Here is a 13,555-nt window from a genome sequence, read left to right on the forward strand (position 1 = left end):
GGAGGATCCCTCATGGTGGGCCACATGGATCCCGGGCAGGGCCACCACCCAGGCAGAAACACGGAAGCCTGGGCAAGGCGTGGACACTTGGGCAGGTGCAGGGCACAACCTTTAGGGAGCAATAGGTGGAAAGGGCAGAACCCCCACCAGGCAGCAGCAGTCCGGCTGGACCTACCCAACAGAGGCAACAGGTAGGAAGGGGTAGAACCCCCACTGGGCAGTGGCAATCCAGCCGGACCTGCCCAACAGAGGCAAGGGATCAGAAGGAAGCTGGGTCCAGAGTGAGCAGCAGGACTACTGTGGTGAACTTGATATACCTGTCTGGACTGCTCCTGTGGCTCCTCCCACAGACCCCTGCTGACTGCTCCTGTGGCTCCTCCCACAGACCCCTGTATAAAGGCATCTGTGGCCTGTTGCTCTGCCTCATTCCCCAGGATGTAGTGTTGTTCATTCTTCCAGTCAATAAAAGCCAATACCTCATTTCCTACATCTCAGCGTGAGTTATTGATGGTGCATCAACTACCATGATACACCGGGTACATTGGTAAAGGCAACCATCAGCACAGGCAAGGCAAATAAGGCAGAACAGCAGGACCTGCACACAGGAGAGAAGCAGGGGAACAAGACCAACCAGATAGAGCATATACAGAACAGGCCAGCATCCAGGGTAGAACAGGATTCCAAGCAGGGCAGCAACCAGGGCAGAACAGGATACAGAGCAGGCCAGCAACCAGAGCAGAGCAGGATATGGAGCAGGTGAAACAGCTACAGACAGGATTCAGAGCCAGCAGTCCAGGTACAGAGCAGGACAGCCCCACAACTAGGCTCATTCCCCAAGCCCCTTATAAACACCTGCCCCCTAATAGGCAACAGGTGTACCTCCTTAAGCCAAGATGATCCAATGGCTCCGGGTTGCAGGAGGGCTGACTGCAAGGCCCGGGGTCCGGAGTCCGCGGACCGGAGCAAGACCCGGAAGGCGAGCTCTGGACCGAACCCCAACAGTGCAAAAGAAGACAAAGTGAGCAAATACTAAAAAATATATACATAGTGGATTTTGGTTAATTCAGACACATTGGGACTAGTGCATTTTGGTCCAGTTAGCTGAAGTTTCATGAAAATAATTAAAAAGTTATTAAAAAAATGCAAACTACCACTTAACCGAGTAACAAGTTACAGTGGTGCTAGAATGTTTGTGAACCCTGTAGAATTTTCTTTAATTCTTCATAATTATGGCCTAAATAAAGAGAACCCAATTAAATAAATAACACCAAAACTTGCTTGTTCATTTATTTATTGAGAAAAATGATCCAATATTACATGTATTTGTTGGAAAAAAATATGTCAATCTTTGCTTTCAGTAACTTGTCTGACCTCCTTGTACAGCAATAACTTCAACCAAACATCTCTAGTAACTGTTGATCAGTCCTGCATGTCAGCTTGGAGGAATTTTAGGCCATTCCTCCTTACAAAACTGCTTCAACCCTGGGACGTTGATGGTTTTCTTGTATGAACTGCTTGCTTCAGGTCCTTCCACTACATTTCTATGGGATTACGGTCAGGACTTTGACTCAGCCATTCCAAAACACAAACTTTCTTCTTTTTAAACCATTCTGTTGTTGACTTACCCTTGTCTTTCGGACCATTGTCTTGTTGCATCTTCCAAGTACTATTAAACCTCAGGTGATGGACTGCTACCCTGACATTCTGCTGTAAAATGTCCTAATACAATTCTGAATTCATTGTTCCCTCCACAATCACAAGCTACCCAGGCCCTGCGGCAGCAAAGCAGCCCCAAAACCACGATGCTCCTTCCACCATGCTTCACAGCTGGGATGAGGTTTTGGTGTTGGTGTTGGTGTACAGAGCCTTTTATGCACAAGCATAGCAATGTGCATTTCTACCAAAAAAAGTTCGACTTGTGTCTCATCTGCCCACAGAACATTGTCCCAGAAATGTTGTAGAATATCCAAATGGTCTTTTGCTAACTTGAAACATGCAACAATTTTTTTTTGGAGAGCAGTGGTTTCCTCCATGGTGTCCTTCCATGAACACCGTTCTTGTTCAGTGGTTTTCTTATAGTGGACTTGTGAACAGAGACTTTAGCAACTTCTAGTGATTTCTGCAGGTTACCCTGGGTTATTTTTCATCTCCTTCATCATTGCACGTTGTGTTTTTGGTGTGATTCCACTCCTAGGGAGAGTAGCAACAGTACTGAGTTTCCTCCATTTGTATACAATACCTCTTATTGTAGACTGATGAACACTCAGGTCTTTAGAAATGTTCTTGTAGCCTTTTCCAGCTTCATGCATCTCTACAATTCTTCTTCCATATCCTGTGAATGTTTGGATTGAGGGATGGTGCACCTAGACAGATTTTTCTTGAGAAGAGCAGGCTCTGTCAGTAACTTGACTTTGTCTGTTTTATAGGGCAAGGCACCTCTACAACCCACACCTCCAAACTCATCTCAGTGATTGGAACACCTGACTCTAAATAACTTTTGTAGAAGGCATTACCTCAGAGGTGCTCATACTTTTTCAACAAATACATGTAATATTGGATCATTCTTCTCAATAAAAAATGAAAAAAAGTATAATGTGTTTGTGCTTTTTATTTAATTGGGTTCTCTTCATCTAGTTTTAGGACTTAGGTGAAGACCTGATCACATTTTAGGTCATATTTATACAGAAATAGAGAAAATTCTACAGGGTTCACAAAATTTCTAGCACCACTGTATGCATTTAAATGAAATACAGAATAAATTAGTGCACTACCAATACTACTACAGTACTATCAAACTGTGTTCGTTCCTAACGGTTATCGATGGAGGAATTCATCCAGTGAATGCTTCCATGTATGGGCTGTCCAGGGAGGTGGTACCACCTCTGGTGAAGGGGCTTAACGTGTCCATTCTGGGGCAGCTCATTCAACATTGGTCCCTACCGGACACTCAGCTCTCTGTTCCTTGTGGCTAGAAGCAGTTGTTTGCATGCGCCAGTCTCCAAACACCACTTCAGCAGGTGATCTAAACCAGATGAGGGTAGCTGGCAGGCCCCATACCCTGGTGAAATCGGATCGTGCCTGTTCCAACATCTGAAGTCAGCTTCAGCAGTCTGGGCAGATAACACCATCAGGAGATCAAGGAGGCAGTTCTGTCATGCTTCCTAGAAAGTGAAGTACATGATAAGGCACAGAAGAAGTCATAGTTTTCCGCTGCTAACAAGGAAGACCTCGGTTTATGATAACTACTCATTCCATTGGGCCTTGACATCCAAGGTTGAGAGAGTGGATCTGTCACAGTGCAACTGCTTTTACACTTTAAAAACTCTTCCACACAGGTTTCACTGTCATCATCACCATGACGGGTAACCAGCACACTGCCGTGATCTTCTGATTGACTGTAAATGAACAAAATTAGTGCAAGCACCTTGTGGAGATAATGAACTACCTTCATACAATGTATTCGATGATTGCGTCCTCCAAATCTTCATTTTCATTGTGATATTCAACATGATTGCCGATACCCTCAAATTCTTTTTAGTTCATAACTTGAAGTAGTAAAGTTATTTCATCTCACTCCCGGCCATTTCTGGAATCTTCAAGCCTGAATTCTCAAAACCACAGTGAGATCAGTTCTGAATTGTTTTTATGCTTAGTTCTCGCCAATTTTCAGTGGGGAAAAAATCACTGCTTTATGAACACAAGCACATGCAACTGAAACTATTTAAAAACTACTTGCTCAAAGCACGGTACTGTATCTAATAGCTACACAAATGCATGTGTCTGACACTAGCTAGAAACTGTTCAGAAGCAGTTTCCTGCCCCAATTAAGTGGCATGGTGTCTCAAATGAACAAAAGGAGTCCCAGCTATTTTCTTGATTAGTGTTCGTTCTTTAAGAGTTGTCTCAAATAAGTTGCTGCCCTGATTAACCAATGGACTAATTAACAGTAATCCACTGTACATAAAAAATAATACTGAGAACATGAGTTGGAGATTCCTTGAAAGTGAGTCCATAGGTTGTGTACAGTGATTAGTTCAGAGATGTGGTGATTGAAGTTATCGACACTGGTTCAGGAGCCTGATGGTTGAAGGGCAATAATTGGTGGTGTGGGACCAAAGACTCCTTACCTCTTCCCAATGGTATTAGCAAGAAAAGCACACGGCCCAGATAGTCGGGATTAATAAGGACTGGCATCGTTTTGATTGACTGAATTGTCTTATTTTATGCGGCAATTATTCTATGAATCATTCTCTGAAGAAAGGCAAGACATCTTCTGAGCCCACCTTCTCCATCCCACGCCATCACCACCAGTACGGGAAAACTTGTCGGTCTTTGCTCTGCCCATTCGGAGCTGTGGTTGAGAACAGTTACAGCTCTTCTACTTCAAAGAGTGTTTATTCATCGAACCAACTTGATTCTCCAGCGTGCTCCGCTGTCAGCATAAGGTTCTTTTTGTTCATTTAGAGAAAGGTCCCAGTATGTTGCTTCAGAGTGTTGTCATGTGAAGCAGCTTGGGGCTATTTCCCATGTTAAAAGGCGCTACATAAATGCAAGTTGTTGTCCTGGAAGACAACTGCGAATGAATAATGCTAGCAACATCCACATCCTGGGGACAAATTGTCAGAAATAGTATTCAACTTGTTGTGATCTTATTTACGTGTCAGCCATCTGCCCTGCTTCAAGATAGTTTTCAGGGTTTACAGAGGCATCCCATCTGACTGGGAAAGTGGGCCAAGGAATGGCAAATGGAATTTAATTTAGATAAATGTGATGTGTTGCATTTTGGAAAGTCAAATCAAGGTAGGACTTTCATAATGAATGGCAGTTCTTGAGGTGTGTTGTAGAACAGAAGGATCTAGGATGTTGGTTACATGGACCTCTGAAGTAGCATCGCAAATAGACATAGTGGTGAAGAAGGCTTTTGGCATGCTGATCTTCATCAGTCAGGACATTGAGTATAAACTTTGTGATGTTACATTGCAGTTGTATAAGACACTTTTAAGGCCTTATAGAGTATTGTGTGTAGATCTGGTTAGCTACCTAAAGGAAAGAAATCCTGAACCAGAGTGAATAAACTCACTCACCGCAACCCTGAACTGATTACTAAATGCAACCTGTGGACTCACTTTCAAGGACTCTACAACTCAGTATTATCTATTTTTTTTGTATTTTCACAGTTTGTCCTCTGTTGCATGTTGGTTGCTTTTCATTGATTCTATTGCATTTCTTTGCTCTACTGTAAATGCCTGCAAGAAAATGAATCTCAGGATTGTATATGATAACATTTGTGTACTTAGATAACAAATTTACTCTGAACTTTGAAGATTGAAAGGGTAAAGAGGAAATTTACAAGGATGTTGCCAGGACTTGAGACCCTGAGTTATAAGGAGAAATTGAATAGGTTAGGACTTTATTCCCCAGAGTGTGGGAAAATGAGGCGAGATTTGATAAAGGTATACAAAATTATGAAGGGTATAGATAGGCTAAATGCAAGCAGGCTTTTTCCACTGAAGGGGTGAGACTAGAACTAGAAGCAATAGGTTATGGTGAAAGGTGAAATATTTAAGGAGTACTTGAGGGGGGTCTTCTTCACTCAGAGGGTGGTGAGAGTGTAGAATGATCTGCCAGCAGAAGTGGTGGATGCGGGTTCAATTTTAACATTTACTGTCAGAGAAAGTTGGATAAGTACATGGATGGAAGGAATATAGAGGTCTATGATGCAAGTATGAGTCAATGGGACTGGGCAGAATAATAGCTTGGCATGGACTAGATGGGCCAAAGAACTTGTTTCTGTCCTGTATGACTTTATGATGGTGTGGCATCATTTGGAATATTACGTTCTGCTTTTAACATCCCAGTGTAGGAATTAGCTTTATTTGTCTATGTACGTTGAAACATGAAATGAGTCATTTTCCATCAATGAGCCATGTGCAGGGGGCCATGACACACTTCACTGTATGTGTCGAAGTTTGATGTACATGTGACAACTAAAGCTAATCCTTTTTAACATGCAAACATTGTCTGTATCCCATAGATCAGTGAAGAAGCTTGGGTGGTCTTCGTTCTGGACTGGATGCAGTTTACCATTTGTCCTCTCGATTATCTCTGGTGAGAAGTTTATTGGCGGTGGGTGGGGAGGGCTTGGTGGTGAGGTTTTACCATTTGTTCTCTCGATTATCTCTGGTGAGAAGTTTATTGGCGGGGGAAGGGGTTGGTGGTGAGGTGTGATATTGTGACAAGAAAGGCGAAGATACAAAAGGCCACAGAAACTGTAATCCGGAGCAACAGCCAAAGCACTGGAGGGACTCAGCGGTCAGGCAGCATAGAACACGGAACATGGAACATGGAACATAGAACATAGAACATAGAGACATAGATAGACCTATCATAAATAGACATAAAACATAGTACAACACTGTAGAGACACTTGTCCATCATGTTGCGCTGACTTCTTAATCTACTGCAACATCAATCCAACCTTTTGCTCCCACATAATCTTCCATTTTTCTTTCATCCATAACAGTCTCTTAAATGCCCTTAATGTATCTGCCTCTTCCACCACCCCTGGCAGCGTGTTCCACTCACCCATCATTCTCTGTGTAAAAAAAACTACCCCGACTTTATTCATTCTTAATGTGCCGTGTTGTATGATGGTGGGTAATCATGGTCTTGACCATAATAGCTCTTGGCAAGTTTTTCTACAGAAGTAGCTAGTAATTGCCTTCTTCTGGGCAGTGTCTTTACAAGATGGGTGACCCCAGCTATTATCAATACTCTTCAGAGAATGCCTGGCATCCGTGGTCACAAAACCAGGACATGATATGCACCAGCTGCTCATACGGCCATCCACCACCTGCTCCCATGGCTTCATGTGATCCTGATCAAGGGTTGGGGGAGAGGCTAAGCAGGTGCCCTAGAGTGACCTGCAGAGGGAAGGAGTGCTTGACACCTCCTTTCTCCATCCCAATACCCACTACCCCTGATATCCCCTATACTTTCCTCCCATCACTTTAAAACTATGTTCTTTCTATTAATCATTTACAGCCTGGGATAAAATATGCTGGCTATCTATACCTCATCAACTTGCACACTTCTATCAAGTCTCCTCTCACGCTCTTTCACTCCAAAGAGAAAAGTCCTAACTCGCTCAACCTTCCTCATAAGACAGCCTCTCTGACCCAGGCAGCATCCAGGTAAATCTATGCCCATCTCTAAAGCTTCCACAACTTTCCTATAATGAGGTGACCAGAAATTAACACAGGACTCTAAGTGTGGTGTAACCAGAGCTTTACAGAGCTGCAGCTTTACCTCATTCCTCTTGAACTCAGTCTGGCAATGACTCCTCATCTCTGGACAGGAATAGGCAATCAATGTTTCCAATCTAGACCCTTTGTTTAGACTGAAAGAAAGGAGGAGAGAGCTGGTATAAAGTAGTAGAAGGAAAGGTTGGAATAGGAGCAAGGTTGGAGGTCAAGAAAGGTGGTTGGGACTATGATGCAGCCTCGCTTGCCGGCAGTCTGGACTGAGGTTGTTTCTTGACCTGAAGATCATGGTATGCTTCCTACCATTTCACTGTCATATGAAGGAGTTGAACTTCCAAGGGCAGCCATACTTGAGGAAGACACTCCATATCCAATTCACAGAGTCAAGAGCCTTTGTGAGGTAGACCATGTACACTACTTGGTCCTACTATCTGTATTTCATGACAACCGTATCTCCAGGAGCCAGCCGAGGCCCGGTGGCTGAAGCCCTGGGCATTTGAGTCTGTGAGACCACAGGAGGCTGGAGGCCCGGAGACGGCCTGCCCTGAGGTTGGAGTCCATCTATGACTGTGAGTGGGTGGGTGGGTGGGAGGGAGGGAAGGGGCTTGTTTTCCTGTCTTGGTTTGTTTTGTTGCTGTTTCTGTTGCTTCTTTGCTGGGCATTATGGTGACGTTTGTGAGCTGCCCTCTGCACACCTTTATGTTGTACTGTTTGTTAAAGCGAATGACGCATTTCCCCGTGTGCTTCAAAGTACATGTAATAAATAATTGAATCTGTATCTGAGTACACAGATGAATCAGATTGTAATTGGGGAGTAACATCACAGTTACCGGGCGAAGACAATGGTGGTCTGACCCACCCTGTGGCGGACAGAAGGAGAGCATCTCTGTAGGCTCCCTCCTTGAGGTAGTTGCATAACAGCTCCTCTGAGTCACTGTATTGCATTGTCCTCCTCGTGTGTGTGTGTGTGTGTGTGTGTGTGTGTGTGTGTGTGTGTGTGTGTGTGTGTGTGTGTGTGTGTGTGAGAAAAATATGTGAGTCAAAGCACACACACGCACACACAAACATGCACTCTCACAGACATTTACATACAAAATCACACACACAACACACATTTTTTGCATGTGTACACTCACAATGGCTCTCTGACACACACACACACACACACACACACAGATGTGCACACTCACACACTCTCACAGACATGCACACACAGTTCGACACGCACACAAACACAAGTATTTTTACACACACACAGACACAGAGAAATGCTACCCCTCCCCCACCCCGTGGAATGCGGCCGTTTCTCCTTGAGTAATTAGGAAGTTCCTGTCACCCTGTGAGTGCAAAACATTCCAATCACCCCACACCCATCCCCAGCATGTACTAAACCACGCACTTCATCAAAACCACAGGATCATTAACCCTTGCAATGTTACTGAGCCCTGAGCACCAGGGAAGAGAGAATAATTAACTGTGCTGAAGGCCATTCAGTCCAGTGTATCCATTCCAGCCCTTTGGCTAAATAAAATGATTAACCCCACATCTTTCTTCCTTCCCCAGCCTTCATGTGGCGAAGACAGTGAAATGAATTTACGAGGCTCTTGGCCTGAAACATTGACTGTCCATTTTTCTCCGTAGGAACAGCCTGACCTCGAACAAGGTAACGTGGCGGTTAGTGCAAGGCTCTTACGGCTCAAGGTGTTCCGAGTTCAATTCCAGCGTCCTCTGTAAGGAGTGTGCACATCCCTCCATGACTCTGTGGGTTTCTTCTGTGTGTTCCAGCATCCCCTCACAGTCCAAAGATGTTTGTTAATTGGTCATGGTAAATTGTCCTGTAATTGGGCTAGGATTAAGAAAATGTGTTGCTGGGTGGCATGGCTCGAGCGGCTGGAAGCTCTAAATAAATAAACAAACAAACAAACAAACGAAACATAGAACAGTACAGCACAGGAACAGGCCCTTCAGCCCACACTGTTGTGCTGAACCAATTAAATTAGTAATCAAAAGGCCAACTAAGCTACATGATGTCCTTATCTTTCCATTTCCCTCAATTTCTGAGTCCCTGAAGCACGTTCTCACCCAGTCTGGCAGAGAGAAGGAGGCTGTTTTCTACACTCAGACTCCGCAGCAAGAAGGGGTGGGGGGTTAGTGCTGGTGCTCTGTGCACCGACATCACACAAGCAACTCAGAAAGTCATTGAGGGATTGCTTTCCATCCCAACAGTTCTTGTCCTAATGCTATGGTACCTCATGACTGATGGTGGGGGGGTGGGGTGTGGTCAAAGAGATTGTTATACAGATGGGAGGGATCACTGACAATGCGAAGAGCCCTGCATATGTAGCAAGCCTGATAAATTTCTCCAATGGGCGGAAGATAGACCCCAATGATCTTCTCAGCAGTCCTCACAATCCTTTATGAGGACTTGTGGTCAGACGCCTCGTAATTTCCATACTAGACGGTGATACAGCTGGTCAGGACACCCTTAGTGATGCTCCTGTAAAAATCGTGTAGAATGACAGGGGGAGGAAGCCTCCCTCGCCTCAACCTCCTCAGGAGATAAAGACGCTCCTGTGCTTTCTTGACTAAAGAGGTGGTGTTGAGGGACCAGGTGAAATCATTTGTTATGTGCATTCCCAGAAACCCAGGGCTCCTAACTCTCACCACAGAGGAGTGGTGGATGTGCAGTGAGGAATGGTTATCCTGCACCTTCCTGAAGTCCACAATCACCTCTTTGGTCGTGTCCACATTGAGACTCAAGTTGTTGTGCTCACACCATTCTACCAACTGCTCTACTTCCTCTCTGTACGCCGTCTTGTCGTCATTGCTGACGAAGCCAAACGTTGTTGTGTCTTCACTGAACTTGATGAGCCTGTTTGAAGTGGACCTAGCACTGCAGTCGTGCGTCAGCAGCAGGTTCAGTGAGGTGGAACCACGGACTCTGCTGCCAATCCAGTCTTCCACCAGCGCTTTCTCTGTTGCACCAGATTCCAACATTTACAGTCCATAGCACGGAAACAGGCCTAGTCAGTGCTGAACTGTTCTTTTGCCCAGTCCCATCTACATGCGCCCGGACCATGGGAGGTGTACCTGTCTGGGTTACTCAGAGAAATCGGCGGTAGCAGAACACTGCATTCACATCGGCCAAACGATCGACTTCGACGGCACGCATTCTGCCACCAACATATCATACTCACCGTGCTCGGCAGAACACTCCAAGCAACAACGTAACAGGGAAACAAGCCCCGTTCCTCCCTCCCTAATGTACATACACAGTCCTCTGACTCTAGGAGGCCATCTTCAGCATCCAGCTTCCAGCAGACTTGTGGATTTGTAGGCAGTGGCCTATGAAATTGATTTGCAGTGACTCACTGACTTGCAGCTCCGGCCTTCGAGCCTCAACATCTGGACCACTGATTGACCTTCAGGTTTCAGTATTTGATATTGTCCTCAGGACTCTCAGATGTTGACAAATCAGGACCCTGGATGAAGACCAGTGGATGAAAATTCACCAGGATCCAAACTGAAAGTCAAACTCTGCCAGGAGGGGCCATAAGGCTTTAGGATTAGAGTGGAGATTGTCAGAGAACCAGTGGAAAGATTGAGTTCAGGTCGGCCTCCAATGATTTATAGTGCATTTCTAGATTACCTCCAGCATATTGCCAAGGTACTTAGAGCTACTGACCCTCTCCACCTCATAAGGACTGGCTTATGGAGCTCTGACTTCTTCCTCATATAGTTGATATTCAGCTCTTTGGTTTTGTTAAATGAGAGCTTGCTGTGGCAGCAGGAATGGAAAAGGCTACAGAAAATGGTGGATACAGCCCAGTCCATCACAGGCAAAGCCCTTACTATCAATGAGCGCATTTTCAAGGTGCACTGCGACAAGAAAGCAACATCAAAGACACAAACCATCAAGGCCGTGCTCTCTTCTCACTATTCCCATTCAGCAGGAAGTACAGGAGCCTTAAATCCCACACCACCAAGTACATGAACAGTTGTTACCCTACAACTATCAGGCTCCTAAACCAGTGTTACTGAAATAATGTTACTCACCTCAACACTGAACTGATTCCACAACCTATAGATTCACTTTCAAGAACTCTGCAGTTCATTTTCTCAATATGTTTAAATTTTCTATGTAGAGAATTTGCACATTGGTTGTTTGTCAGTCTTATTATGTATGTTTTTTCCTATAAATTCTATAGTATGTCTTTATTTTTTTGTAAATGCCTGCAATAAAATGAGTATCAAGGTTGTACCTATATGGCGACAGATACACACTTTGATAATAATTTGACTTTGAGGAACTGGTCAATGGCAGCTTGATGCTACCTTCCTGTAACATCCCCTGTCAGCAGGTTCTGCCTCTGCTACCCTCACCTTCAGGGGGTTCAGAGTTCGAGACCTGCTCCTCAAGTCAGGTGGGGGAATGCAATGGTGTTGGGTGCTGCCTGTAGAATACCTCATTAAGTCGAGGCCCCTTCTGCCCGTTCTGACGGATTTAGAAGATCCCACTGCATAATTGGAAAATGAAAAAAAAAATTAGACCTCCCCTGTGATTTGGCTACAATTCATCCCCAAAGGCAGATTACCTCATTGTCGCAGCCTGGCTTTCCACTATGATTACGTGTCAATCCCTGAGAAGCAGCTCCAGGTGATGTGAGCTCATAGGAGATGTGATGTAAGCTGGTCTCCCTCGCCTGGAAATGGCTGCCTCTCCGAGGGAAAGATCAGAAACAGGTCATTCAGTTCATCAAGTCCATTACCCATTTAATTATGGCAGATTTTTTTCCAACTCTATTTTCCCGTCTTCTCTCCATAATCCTTTACATCCTTATCAATCAAGAACCTATTAATCTCTATTTTAAGTACACCCAATGACATGACCTCCCCATTCCGTGGCAATGAATTCCAAAGATTCATCGCTCTCTGGCTGAAGAGATTTCTCCTCATCTCTGTTGTAAAGGGATGTCTGAGGCTGTGTCCTCTGGTCCTAGACTCTCTTACCAATGGAAACGTCCTCTCCACATCCACTCTATAAAGGCCTTTAAGTCTCCAATAGGCTTCAGAGGGATCCCCCTCATCTTTCTGATCCAGTACAAGCCCTGAGACAAAAAAGGTTCCTCATACATTAACCCTTTCATTCCTGGGATCAGTCTTGTGAACCTCCTGTGGACCCTCTCCACTGTCAGCACGTTTTTTTTTCTTAGAGACAGAGCCCCAGCTTTCTCACAATATTCTAAATGTACATCATTTCAAACACCATCACTCTGAACTGATACTACTCTGTGCAGGCTCACTTTCAAGGACTCTTTATAATTCATGTTTTCAGTATTTTGTTGCTGCTCGCACAGTTTGTCATCTTTTTGCACGTTAGTTGTTTGTCAGTCTTTGTTTGTTTATATATAGTTCTTTATTGTAAATTCTATTATACTTTTTTCTGTAAATGCCTGAAGAAAATAAAATCTCAAGGAAATGTATGATAACATATACGTTCTTTAATAAATTTACTTTGAACTTTGAAATGTGGTCTGACCAAGCAAATAAAGCCTCAGTGATACACCCTTGACGAAGGGGCAGAGAGCCAGGTCTCTGACATTTCATCCATGCTGACCGAGTTGCCTTGTTGACATAATGTTGTTTTCCCACATTTGACCCATATCACGGTAGCGTAGTGATTAACATAAAACTTCACAGTGTTAGCAATCGGGTTTCAATTCCCGCCACTGTCTTTGTGACCATGTGTCCTAGAGTTATAGAGTCATAGAAAAGTACAACACAGATACAGGCCCTTCTGCCCATCTATTCCATGCTTTACTACTTAAACTGCATAGTCCCGTCGACCCGCACCCGGACCACAGCCCTCCATACCCTTGCCAACCATGTACCGATCCAAACTTCGCTTAAATGTTGAAATCGAACTCACATGCACCACTTGTGCTGGCAGCTCGTTCTACACTCTCACCACTCTCTGAATGAAGACGTTTCCCCTCATGTTTCCCTTAAACTTTTCAGCTTTCACCCTCGGGATCAATAAAGTACGTCTGTCTGTCTGTCTGTCTTAACCCATGACCCTTAATTGTAGTCAAACCCAACCTCTGTAGAAAACCCTGCTTGCATTTACCCTATCTATACCCCTCATAATTTTGTATACCTCTTCAAATCTCCTCCCAATCTTCTACATTCTCAAAAACACAGTCCTAACTTATTCAATCTTTCCTTATGACTCAGGTTCTCCAGAGCCAGAATCATCCTTGTAAATTTTCTCTGTACTCTTTCAAACTTATTTA

Source organism: Hemitrygon akajei, chromosome 7 (genome assembly GCF_048418815.1).
Source record: "Hemitrygon akajei chromosome 7, sHemAka1.3, whole genome shotgun sequence".
Lineage (NCBI taxonomy): Eukaryota > Metazoa > Chordata > Chondrichthyes > Myliobatiformes > Dasyatidae > Hemitrygon > Hemitrygon akajei.